The 12,532-nt window shown below is 37.7% G+C and overlaps 1 protein-coding gene across 6 annotated transcripts in view; it reads right to left on the reverse strand.

The window, feature by feature from the left end:
* lingo2 (leucine rich repeat and Ig domain containing 2) overlaps positions 1-12,532 on the reverse strand; it is a 227,487-nt gene that overhangs the window by 151,880 nt on the left and 63,075 nt on the right. Inside the window, exon 1 of one of the 6 annotated variants that reach the window (XM_079669733.1) lies at positions 5,584-5,752. The exons of the other annotated variants lie outside the window; for them this stretch is intronic. The gene's annotated coding sequence lies outside the window, so the exon portion shown is untranslated. Of the gene's footprint in view, positions 1-5,583; positions 5,753-12,532 lie in introns of those variants that run through there. 6 annotated transcript variants of the gene reach the window in all.

Here is a 12,532-nt window from a genome sequence, read left to right on the forward strand (position 1 = left end):
TGATGACTGAAACAATTGTGTAATTCAATGTGTCTTAAAGCTTTCTTTAATATAATAGGAGGCACAATCCCATGGGAACATGATGAAATCAGTGCACATTTTTATGATATATTTTATAAATTATTTTGTTTTGGATGATTCAATTAATGTCAACAAGATGTCAGAAATGTTAAAAAGTGTGATTTCACAATCAGGTTATATCATCAACATATTTTTGTTTGACTGAAAGTATAAAATATTAAACATGTCCGTTCAATATTGCGTATAAAGAAGGACATGATGACATTTCACAATTTGGAACTGTTTGAGAAATGAAAAGAACAAACATCTCTTTATTATTATAATATATGTTGATTACTTTGTTGACAGTCGACTCATCCAATAGAGACTTTAGTAGTCTGAATAGTTTTAAAATATTTTGTGATGGGAAGTTTGCTGATTTCTACTAAGAAGTAAGCACTAAAGTAGTGAGGGAAAGGCTCCAGAGGTGAAGTGAACCTTTCACCCGCTCTCCAAGCAGTCTATTTCTCTGAAAATCCCATCTTCACTTGACAGCCACAGATCAGAGATGAGTGACCAAGTTGAATGCTTAGGCTCTAAAGTCAGATCAATTCAATCTAAAAACTGTCCTCACCAGGAACAAAAGGCCACTCTGTCAACAAGGCTCAACTCACTTCAATGCGTATTCACTGTCTTTTTGTCCTTGTTACGTAAATACTCAATGCTTTCAAAATCCTGTTTTTTTAAAAGTTTAACAGGTAGAATTCTCAAATTCTAAAGCACTTCAGTTTATTTAAATCATGTCGATTTTTCACTTGTTTTTTTACGTTTCGATATTTTTTTTCACCTTTCACTTCAGCCCTACTGGCATAAAGGTTTGGTGCCTGTCAATCTCTGGCTTGTTTATGTAAGCCTATGAAGAACACATTCCCCAGTTGGACTTGTGACGATACTTCACATCCTCCGTCATGATTTATTCCACATTTCAAATCTGTGGGTTTCAATGTCTGAACCCCGACTGAAGAAAGGTCTGGAGTCATCACCGCAGCAGGGTCACTCAGCCCACACCCAGCAGCCATTTCATTAAGTAGCTAAAAATGAAGGGCAAGTCGAACGCTGTGCATTCAGCTCACTTGATGACTCAAACATGCAGAAGCAGGCTTTTAGGCACAAAGCATTGATCCGAAGCTCAATGAAGTTACATGCACAATGAACATTAGCACTACTGACAATTATGTATTTATGTATGTCCATCTATGTTCTTGAATTGATTGAAAATACTTTTCAAATTTAAAATCAGCATTTTTTTAATAGATTTGATTGTGGGTGCATGCTTAGTGAGTATAGGAGTTACTCGTGAGATTTAATTGAACAGTTATCAGATGTTGGGGAAACTGTACGTAGATGTGACTAAGTTGATACAAATCTGTATTCGAATAAATGCAGCTTCCCCTTAAAATGTTTGCTTTCGGACAGTTTTATTGATTTACATGTTGGTATGTTTTACATTCATTATATTTTAATGTCTCTCTTGCTTTAGAGTGACTGAAATGTAGAGCTATAAAATTGAATATTATGGTTAGTAAAGTAGTACAATGTTACAATGACATTTGTGTTTGTTTGTCTTCCTTTGTTTGTTTGTGTTCCTTTGTTAGTGAAAATGTTCTACTTCAAAGATGGGGATCGTAAATTGAATGCATTTTAATTGGTACTTTCACAATCCAATCTTAAACTATGGAAATATTTAAAGATGTATTGTTTTGAAAAAAAGAAATGTCATTGTAGATTACATTCCAATGGCATTAATTTGCATTACTAAAACAGAAAAAACTGCCTGGTGCGGTTGATGTAAATGTCAACATTCTGCATATATTGGCTCTTTATTAGAAAGTGTATCTCAGCTTCATGTACATGTAGAAACGCTGCCAGCCTCCTATCCATATTGCCTGGAGTTGCTTTACGAAAAGTGTTAACAACCTCCCCCATCCTCCTTTTCATCCGTCTCTCTTCAAAGAGAATAAAACAGAAAGGAGGAAAAGCTAATTCAGCTCTTTTACTTTTACTATACACAAAGTGAATAGAATAGACAGTAAAAACATGGCGATGAGTTCAAAAGGTCACTGAAATGTCAAAAGAGAACACAAAAACGTCTGGGTCAGAGGTATCTCTTTGAGATATACGCGCACAACTTGGATGAAACAAACAAGGAAAGGGTGTCAGGAGAGTATCAGCGCATAAACAGACGGAGAGGAAAAGATGAAGGTAAATACACCTGTCAGACTAGATTAATAAAGAGACAAATACATAAATAAACATTTAAAAGTAAAAGGGGATTTTGCAAGAGGCAGTGAAACATCAAATAACAGCCATTGCGAAATAATTGAAACGACTGGAATAAAAAAGACTTGTGCCTTTGGCTCATGCTGAGAGCTCAGTGACCGCCACAGTGTAATGCTGCGTGAGTACTTCCCTAAACAAAGCTTTATTGCATCATCGCTTGCAGCACACAGTGTCTGAGTCATTCTCCAACAGTGTCTAAACCTTGGGACTTTGTTTTTAAGAGGCAAATCGTGAATAATTTGCAGGAAAAAAAGTAAAAAACTGGAGTCCGCCCCCGGCCTCTCATGCCTAACACAAGAGTTATAGAACAAAGTATCAAAAGCTACATTCAAGCAGTTCTTCTAATTAAACAACTAAAGTACTTTTTTGTCTTTCAGAATTTGATTAACGCCAAAAGAAGGTTTTTGTTCCGAGAAGACAAGAGATGCTCGACTATTAGTACAACCAGAGCATTTCTTAATTCCACTCGGTTCTGAATGTGAACATGTCAAACAGTGCTGCGTTCTCTGTGATCTAAACATCCGAAGAAGAGCTAATTGTTATTTAAACTTCAATTTCACACTCTGCTGTTTAGAAAAAATGAACACACATATTATTGCTTGTAACTAAATCATTTAATGGCTAAATAAAGCTGCCAGAGCTTTGAAAAACGATGTCCCACAAAAACATCCCAGTCTGCCTAAGAATAAATTGAAGACGGCCATTTTGGATGAATTATCGTCATGTATTAGGAATGGCCATTTGATCTTTTTACAAACCATTAGTAATGACACAAACATTGATAAACTAGAGACCTGGGATCACACCCACTGGTAAATCAAATCAGGCCAAGAGCGTAATAATTGTGTGTGTGTGTGTGTGTGGGGGGGGGGGGCAACATAAACACCTGGCAAAGACCTCAATAGTGTCTCTGTAGCAGTTTTTACCACAATATAGGATCACATTTTGTAGTAATGAGGCATACACACTAACAAGTTAAAAATAATACCAGCGTTGTTGTCAAGGCTCATATTTGCCATTTCTTTCATTAAGAATATTTGTGAACATCATGGACAAGCAGGTATTCCCTTCAATGAAAAGAAACAATGTGGTGCAGTAAAAGAGCATTGATTGGAAGACTTGTTTAAGGCTTTTCTGAATCTAATGAGGCAAACATAAATAAAAATATCACATTACCAATAACGAGACAAAACTAAAGTTGATTCAATATATAAAAGGGAGGTTAAGGCTCAGGGGGGCGATGCACCGACTTACCAATCATAGGGTCAGTGGTTCAATCCTAGCCCCTGCAGTCATGTCACACATCGTAAAGTCTTTGAATATCAAGTCCAAAAACACTCCATAGGCATGTCTACAGTACATGAATGGTTTAGGCCCAAAATACATAGAGTAGTACCTGGACACAAAAACATGCGTCTTTAAAACAGTGTCTACTGGGACTTTTAATGACGGGGCTCAGACAGGTGTATAAACAAGTCTATCCTACATTAATTATCTGCTTGATTGGAAGTGACAGCAGATGTGCAATTAGATGTCATTAGCACAGATGAAGTTCCCGGACAAAACAACAACCTCGTATGTTTGTTTACATTTAAAATGTATAAGAGTTAGCGCTGAGTTTCAGTCGGCAATGTTAAAAACAACAGACAAGGCAGAAATCTAGGTTTAGTCATGGACTCTGACCTGAGTTTCAACAGTCACATTAAAACAGTTACTATGTCAGCCTACTATCACTTTAAGAATATATCGAGGATTAAAAGACTAATGTCACAGCAGGATTTGGAAAAACGTGTCCATGCTTTTATCTTCAGTAGACTTGACTACTGTAATGGTGTCTTCACAGGTCTCACTAAAACATCTATTAGAAAGCTGCAGCTGATTCAGAACGCTGCTGCTCGAGTCCTCACTAACACTAAGAAAGTGGATCACATCACTCCAGTTCTGAAGTCTTTACACTGGCTTCCTGTGTGTCAAAGAATAGATTTCAAAATACTGCTGCTGTTTATAAAGCACTGAATGGTTTAGGACCAAAATACATTTCTGACCTCCTGCTAAATGATGAACCATCCAGATCTCTCAGGTCTTCAGGGACGGGTCAGCTTTCTGTCCCCAGAGTCAGAACTAAACATGGAGAAGCAGCGTTCAGTTATTATGCTCCAAATATCTGGAACAAACTCCCAGAAACCTGCAGGTCCGCTGCAACTCTTACTACTTTTAAATCCAGGCTGAAGACTTTTCTTTTTGCCGCTGCTTTTAATTGAACTATTCATATCTTAAACTGCACTGTAACTTTTATTCATGTATTGTTTTCTTTTACGGCCCGTCCACACAGCAGCGTTAAAAAAAATCTTGGAGGTGGGCGTGTCTGAAAGCTTGGGGATTTTTTGCGAGCAACGCGACCAACAACCAATCACATGAATATCCCGCCCCCGACATTACATTTCATGCTGGCTAAAGATACTGTCTATGCTTGCTAGCAATGTTTAAACGAAGTAAACCAGATATAAAATCCCCAAACAGGCGAAAACCTACCAGTTTCACCGACTGTCTCTGCCAACTCCCTCCATGCCTGGTTCCTCCGGTTTGTATCCCGGCAAGTTATTAGCGACTGGTCATAAAGAACCAGGTGATTTGCTACCGCAATAACTAATTTCTCCTCCATTTTCAGGAATATAAAAAATGAACTCTGGCTCTCCCAGCTTGCACGTGGTTTGATTGGCTAGCGCTTGTACTGTCAGATTTGCATAAACGGGAAGAAGTAAGCTGCGCTCGGTTTCCCTCATGGATTTATATGACAAATCGACAAAAAAAGCAATGGGATTTCTATGGAGCTATTTCAGGGTCATAAGTTTTGATCATTCAAAAAAATACAATTTATTTGAAAGTTCAAGATTTATCCTGAACTTTGAAAAATACAATGATGTATTCAAAATAAAAAAAAGTATTTGAAATAATTTGTCAGGTTGAATATTATTTTTGATTCAGTTCAGCAATTTTTTTGAATAATATATATTTTTTCAGATTTCACTTTTATTCATATTTTGATATTTGAATACTTATTTTTTTCAGCCAAGATTTTTTGTTTTCAGATTCAAAACAATTATTTTTTCAGTTTCAAATCTTGTTTTTTCAGGTTTCAGATTGCTTTTCACCTTCAGATCGTTTTTCGCTTTCAGATTATTTTTTTTCACTTTTGGCCCTGATATTGCTTGGGGGGGGGGGGGGGGGGGGGGCGGGGCTTACCAAAGAGTAGTTTGGCATCCTGAGTGACAGGCCTCCCTCTGTCATGTTGCCTTCATGGATGTTAGAAAACTGAGACCATCGTCAAAGTTCCGTTAAGCGAGCTGTTGAGCATCGTAGTTGGCAACAATCAAGTACAAATAAACTGTGTTAGAATGTGAAATTACGTATCCGCAACGAGCCAGCAGGTTGTTCTGGTGGACCTGACGCCATCCCCCGCTGTCTCACGGAGAGATACCGCAGGTCCTTCCTTCCTACAGCGGTCCGACTATACAACCAGCACAGCCCCTAGTAGACCCCGCACAAAACAACACAGACTATAACACCTCTTGTTGATAAATACCAACTATGTGCAATATTTGCAATATGTGCAAATATGCCGTTAAAAACTGTGCAATATATACCTGGCTAATAAATCAGCAAAACTGTAACAGGGTGTGTATTATGTAAAATGTGTAACTTTAAAAATACAGGCTATATAATTTCTTTTTTTAATCTAATACTTTTTGTATGCATGCTTTAGGTAACATTACTTACTGTTACTGCTGTAACAATGTAAATGTATCCCCTGTGGGACTAATAAAGGTATTCTGATTCTGATCACAAAAACCAAGCCAATACTATGCTGCGTTCATGGAGCTACGTGGAAGTGGGGAAGGACAACGCTTGATTGCGGATACGTGATTTCAGATTCTAGCACAGTTTATTGCTCTTATACCTTGATTGTTGCCAATTATGATGCTCAACAGCTCGCTTAACGGAACTTGGATGCTGGTATCAGTTTTGTTTACCACCAATCACGGGAGTATTGTGTATAGAAAGTGTGTAGTTGTATTTCTTGCGCTACCTAAAATCCATGAAGGCATCATGACAGAGGGAGGGCTGTCACTCAGGGTGCCAAACTACTCTTTGGTAAGCCCCGCCCCCCGAAGCAATATCAGGGTCAAAAGTCTGAAAGCAAAAAAAAAAGATCTGAAAGCGAAAAAAAAGATCTGAAAGTGAAAAACGATCTGAAGGCGAAAAAAAGATTGAAACCTGAAAAAAAAAGATTTGAAACTGAAAAAATAATTGTTTTGAATCTGAAAACGTAAAATCTGAAACTGAAAAAAACAAGTATTCAAATATCAAAATATGTATAAAAGTGAAATATGAAAATAAATATTTTATTTAAAAAAATTGCTGAACTGAATCAAAATAATATTCAACCTGAAAAATTATTTCAAATACTTTTTTTTGTTTTGAATGCAACATTGTATTTTTCAAAGTTCAGGATGAAAACTTGGACTTTCAAATAAATTGTATTTTTTTGAATGATCAAAACTTATGACCCTGAAATAGCTCCATAGATTTCTCCATAGGATTTTGGAAAAATAGCTCGAAATAAGGTCAGTGGAAAACTAGCCTGTTAGATAAATGCATGTTTTGTTCAGTCGGATAGTATCCACATGTCTACCCTACTTTTATAATTTTCGAATCATAAATCGAATCGATAGAAGATAGATAGCGTCACTGCACCACTCTCACCGCCGTTAGAAAGTAGCAAACAACTGAAGCAAGTGCAATTATGCAGGGTTGAGATTTGGAGTATTTAATCAAAAATAATTGTACTAAACTTCCGCTACAGCAGCAACAACAAATACAAACTGATGACAGGCCAATGCTCAAACTGGAGCTGTGTACAGCGAGGAAAAAAGGCGCTAATCGGACGTAAAACGTTAAAGGTCTCCTGATTTAGTTTGTGAATGAATGCTTATTAGAGTTTCGGCTGGAGAGTGCGTGCGGTCTATGGTGCGGACCCGTCGGTCACAGGCGTGTGTAAATCTTGCATCTGTATGATACACATGTGTGTAAAATGATACCGGGTGCTGTAATCACTCATCTGGTTACGTTATTACATTGACCACCACACCCCCGACCCAAAAGAATGGACGTGTTATTGGCTTCCCCTAATTTTTTTCCCCACGCCACGCTACTGGTCACCTCATTCAAAGTGAATGGGCAGAAGCGTTGGAAGATTTTTTTAACGCTGCTGTGTGGACGGACCGTTAATGTTTATTTTTATTATCTTTGTTTTGTATTGACTGTTTTTAAATGCCATTTTTGTCTTTCATTTTTGTAAAGCACTTTGAATTGCTTGTTGAAAGGTGCTATATAAATACACTTGCCTTGCCTTACATATACTGTATATGTTGCTTTGGGTTAAACTAAAGTATCAGCTTAAACACTTGTATCATGTCTGATTTATTTTAATAAAGCAACACATTATAGACATTAGTTGAGTTAAAATATAGATAGAACATAAAAAGGCATGCCGTCCTTCTACTGTTAGGTAATCATTTGACATTACATACAGTCTGAAATGTAAGGAATTATATATTTTTTTGCAGGTTTTTTTTATTGTGATTATATTCATTAATGTATATTATCATATTATTTGCAAAGGAAGCCCTGTCTTACAGACCATTGTATCCTTATTCTCCCTGTAACTCTCTCTGTCTCTTTCTTTTTACCACATGCAGACATGCAATGCTTTATATGCAGTACATTTAGCCGAGGGAAGTGATTTGAACTGCTGGCCTAAAGCCCTCACACCCTGCCACACAAGTGCACAGTTGACGTGAGACTCTGGGAACCCTGATGTGATAGCCCATGCCACCAAATCCACAGTTAATTGGACACTTCCTTCACAACAGGCCTGTGGTAAACAGCAGCAAGCAAATAACAATGCTAAGACAAGCTTCCACAATGAACAAGAGAAAATAGCTCAGATAACGAAAACAGCAGCAGATGTGTTGTCCTCTGCAGTATATTGTGTTTAGAACAACAACTCTTTTCTGACTGCATAATCCTCAGCATTCTGCTAAACTGATTAGCCTGCCCATGCTTAACAGCTGGTATCTTAGCCCATTTTGTCCGGCTTGGAAATGTTAAGCAGAATCATGTCTGCTGCATTCCCTGTGCCAAACGGACATTTGTGTGTGAAAAGTGGTCAGCAGCCAGGTATTGAGTAGGGATTGCACATGATCAAAAAGGATTTCATGGAAGCAGATTGAGAGAAAGGAGTCTTATGGAAATGTAGGACTGCATTGTGCTGCATGTCTCAGCTTTCGAGAGCCAGTCCACATGTTTTTTTTAAACTGTTGGAAGATGTTAAGGTTTAGAGAGCTTTCCAGCTCACCACAGACAGTTAGTTCCAGCTAATGTAATCGAGTCACTGGTGAAGAATGTCAAACACCAAGAAAAACAAAGAGACACAAACAGTTTTCTCAGAGTCTGCTGGGCTGAAAGACAAGTGAATATTTAACTACAAAGGGATGTTGCATCTCAGCACTGCAGTGTGCACTTTGCAAAGACTTCTGAATTCCAAAATAGTAGCAGGCTGTAAACATCAGTCAAAAAATATCTCTATCAAAACTGGTAGGGTGGGTTTGCAGACCATGTACAAATCTATAAGGCAAGGCAAGTTTATTTATATAGCACATTTCAACACAAGGCAATTCAAAGTGCTTTAAAAAAATGAAACGCATTAAGAGCCTAAGAAACATATTATGAAATGACAGTTAAAAACACTCATTTAAAAGTGAATAAAAGTGACAGTGCTGTGTGAGATACACACATCTGAAATGTTTAGCTCTGACTCTCAATCATTGCTAACTTTTTAGCAGAAATAGTTTTCTATGTCCTCCCTTTCTTTCCTCTTTCTTGGTTAACTTGTCCTTTAGTTATTTCAAGTGTTTCATGCTAAACGAACCCCCCTTTAGAAAAAATTATAATCCGACCCCATGGTACCTTTTAGTTTTCGCCGAAACTATTCCTCTTTTTTAAATGCGCATAGTTAAAGGGGAACTATCATGCAAAATGCACTTGTGTACGTCTTTTATACATGAATATGTGTCCCCGGTGTGTCAGGGAACCCACCAAGTGTCAGAAAACACAACCCTCTCTATTTTCCTCCATACCCAAATCTCTAAAAACGGGGCTGCAACGGATCTGATTATTATTTGAATTTTTCTGATGTCAGAAAAGGGGTGCTCCGCCTATATGGGCAACTCTCCACCTATCAGGGCATTGAGAGACCGCTCGAAGGCGCTGGAGACGCTGTAGTACATATGCCAGGCCTGTAGGTGGCGCTGTAGTCTGCCACAAACGCAGAATCAACCCTTGCAAAAACAGGGCTGGAATACAGCAAATAGAGCGAAATGAGGCATGGCTAAAGTGCATGATCTGTTTGGTATTTTGAAAAAAAAACTTCACAGATATGTTTTATATAGGCATGGCTCTACAATATATGTTTCAAATATAGCATGATAGGTCCACTTTAAGTTTACCTTGTCTGTCTAGGACTTTTTTGGTATCCTCCGTGAACCAGGGTCTTGAAACCAAAACGGCATACGTAGGGGACTTCAACCCCAATACACAAAGGGGACTTTAACATGAACAAAAGCATTCATCACGGTGCCTTTTTCTCCTGCTGCCTATCACTTACACTTTGAGAACTCAGTCTTAAACCAGCAAACTGATAAGAGAAAAAACGAATGAAACTGAAACAGGGCACTTGAATCATTTGGATGAGGAACAGGCTATTTCTCCTAAGACATAAATGGTTACGAAGTTGTACTTGTTTGGTAGCTAAAGTTTCTGTTGGGGAAACAAATCCTCCCTAAAAGGGTTTCGGATATGACTAAGTTACAAAGCATCTTACTCTCCAGTGCAGCATGAATCTGCCTTGTTTTGTGTGGCTTGAATCTGTATTTGTTGCACAATGAAATTTGAACAGTGTCATCAAGTAAATGTTTAATTACTCAGTGACCTTATCAGATTATCAGTGAGTCAATATTTACAGTATTGGCTATTACAATTTCATAAAGACTATAGAATAACATAAAAGTGTGGACATAGTAATGGGTTGCTGCTAAGCAGTTGATGCAAAGTAATCAGTATAGATTTTCTGCTGGAAATGAAAGGCAGAATATCTAAACGGCGAAATGCTGTTACCTCTACTTTTGAACAGGAAAACACACAGTGTAGAGTCCATTAGTGTTATCCAGCACTCAAGTGCCTCTATCTTTATATTAACGAAGAGTTAAGCATCACAATGAGGTCCACATCGACTCATCTACCTTTTTGGAGCCCGCAGCTGAAGGTTGACAAACAGCATACTTATATACACATTAAATTGAAATTAAATTCAAAACAATGTATGATTTAGCACTGTGAAAGGAAATAAAATCTGAGCATTTTATCTTTCTTGATACCTGAAGCATTTTCTATCAACTCAGAGCTATTCTTGTGAACATTTAATTTCATGGGTGAAGGAGATGCAGATGGGAAACTGGTTTCTGGACAATTAGAATTATGTTATTATTCAAATAAATCTGCCTTTAAGTAACACCTCGGTGTGCGTCACAGAAGGTTTTTGACAGAATTTGACTGCAAACAACTGCTTCTCAGTGAATAATAAATGTTCCCAGAAAACAATCATCAAATTCAGCATGTGAGCCTGTCACTGTGAGCTCTGCGCTGCCGTGAGTGATTCCTCATCGGGGTGGCTGTGGCTCAGTGGATAATGTGCTGGACTTCGAATCAGGGGATAACAAGTTCGAGTCCCACTGCAGTCAGCATGTAGTCGTGTCCCTGGGCGAGACACTTCACCCCAAATTGCTCCTGTGGGGATGTGCATGTAAGTCGCTTTGGATAAAAGTGTCTAACAAATGACATGTAATGTAATGTCATCTAAATGTATGACTCTGCCGCTCCCATTGGTGTGACCCATGAGCAATTATACATATCTACTTTTATCATATTTCATCTGTTTCATGCATATCCCCAGCCTTTGCACTGTGCCCTCAGGAATGCACTGTTTGTTTTGTATTCAAGTTTCTAAATGTTTCTTAAAATTTGACTTGGTCTGACTCAGGCCTATGAACTAAGTATTAGTTTGTCGGCCTCCACAGCAATGAGAGGGATGGGTTTGAGTCATGCAAAGAAATACAACTGCATCACGTAACACAGTCATTGGTTTTATTTCTAAAATGTAACTTTATACATATGTATTGTCTTAAAATAAGCTAGAAAATGTATTGTACAGAGTTGACGGGCACCAATGCAATTATACAAGATAAATGTGTTATGTTTTGTATATAAACAATACTCATGTATTTAGTCCATCGCTTTTCATTACAGTGCATGTTAGAGGTACAATATATCATTGTCTGCCACATGCACGCTCTTAATCAAAACAATAACATAATACAGAATTTGGCAACATAGAGGTTCATGAGCGTTTGTCATTGTAGGCAGTTTATCATGAATAGGATTGTTCATTGTTTTGGAGGTTTTTACTGGGAGTCCTGGAAAAGTTACCAAACTGAAAGAAAAAGGACCGAGTAAAAGCACTACATAAAAAGAGTTTCAGGTTTGTACGGTATGCGTTTCCCGGGGGACCAAGGAGAGATGTTTGGAGTTAAACAGTGCATCGTCAAAATGTGGCCTGGATCTGGAAAAAAGTGAATTACCGGTAATGTCAGCTTCTGAAAGACAACCAGCATTCACATGTGCAAAGACAATACATGTGAACCCTTATTAAAACAAAAATGTTTTCTCTATATATATATATATATATATATATATATATATATATATATGACAAACAACCTACAAAATAGATGAAAAGATGATTTGTTCAGGCATTCGTTATGTGGGGTTTGTATGGTATCTGGAGATAAAGAAAAAACAGAAGCTTTACCAAAAAAAACACCATTGAATAATCAAACAGAAGCCATATACATTTATTTTGTAACATGAGTTCTAACCTGCCTTAGACCCAGCTGTCAAAGAGGACGGTCCAATCAAAAGGTCGAAGCTCAAGCATTCATCTCATAGATAGCAATCTCTTAGGTGTCAGCAGAAATGTCAGATGTTATCTGCTTCCTTTTTAATTGATTCCTCTCTG

Source organism: Notothenia rossii (assembly GCF_949606895.1).
Source record: "Notothenia rossii genome assembly, chromosome: 3".
In the NCBI taxonomy this organism is placed as follows: Eukaryota; Metazoa; Chordata; class Actinopteri; order Perciformes; family Nototheniidae; genus Notothenia; species Notothenia rossii.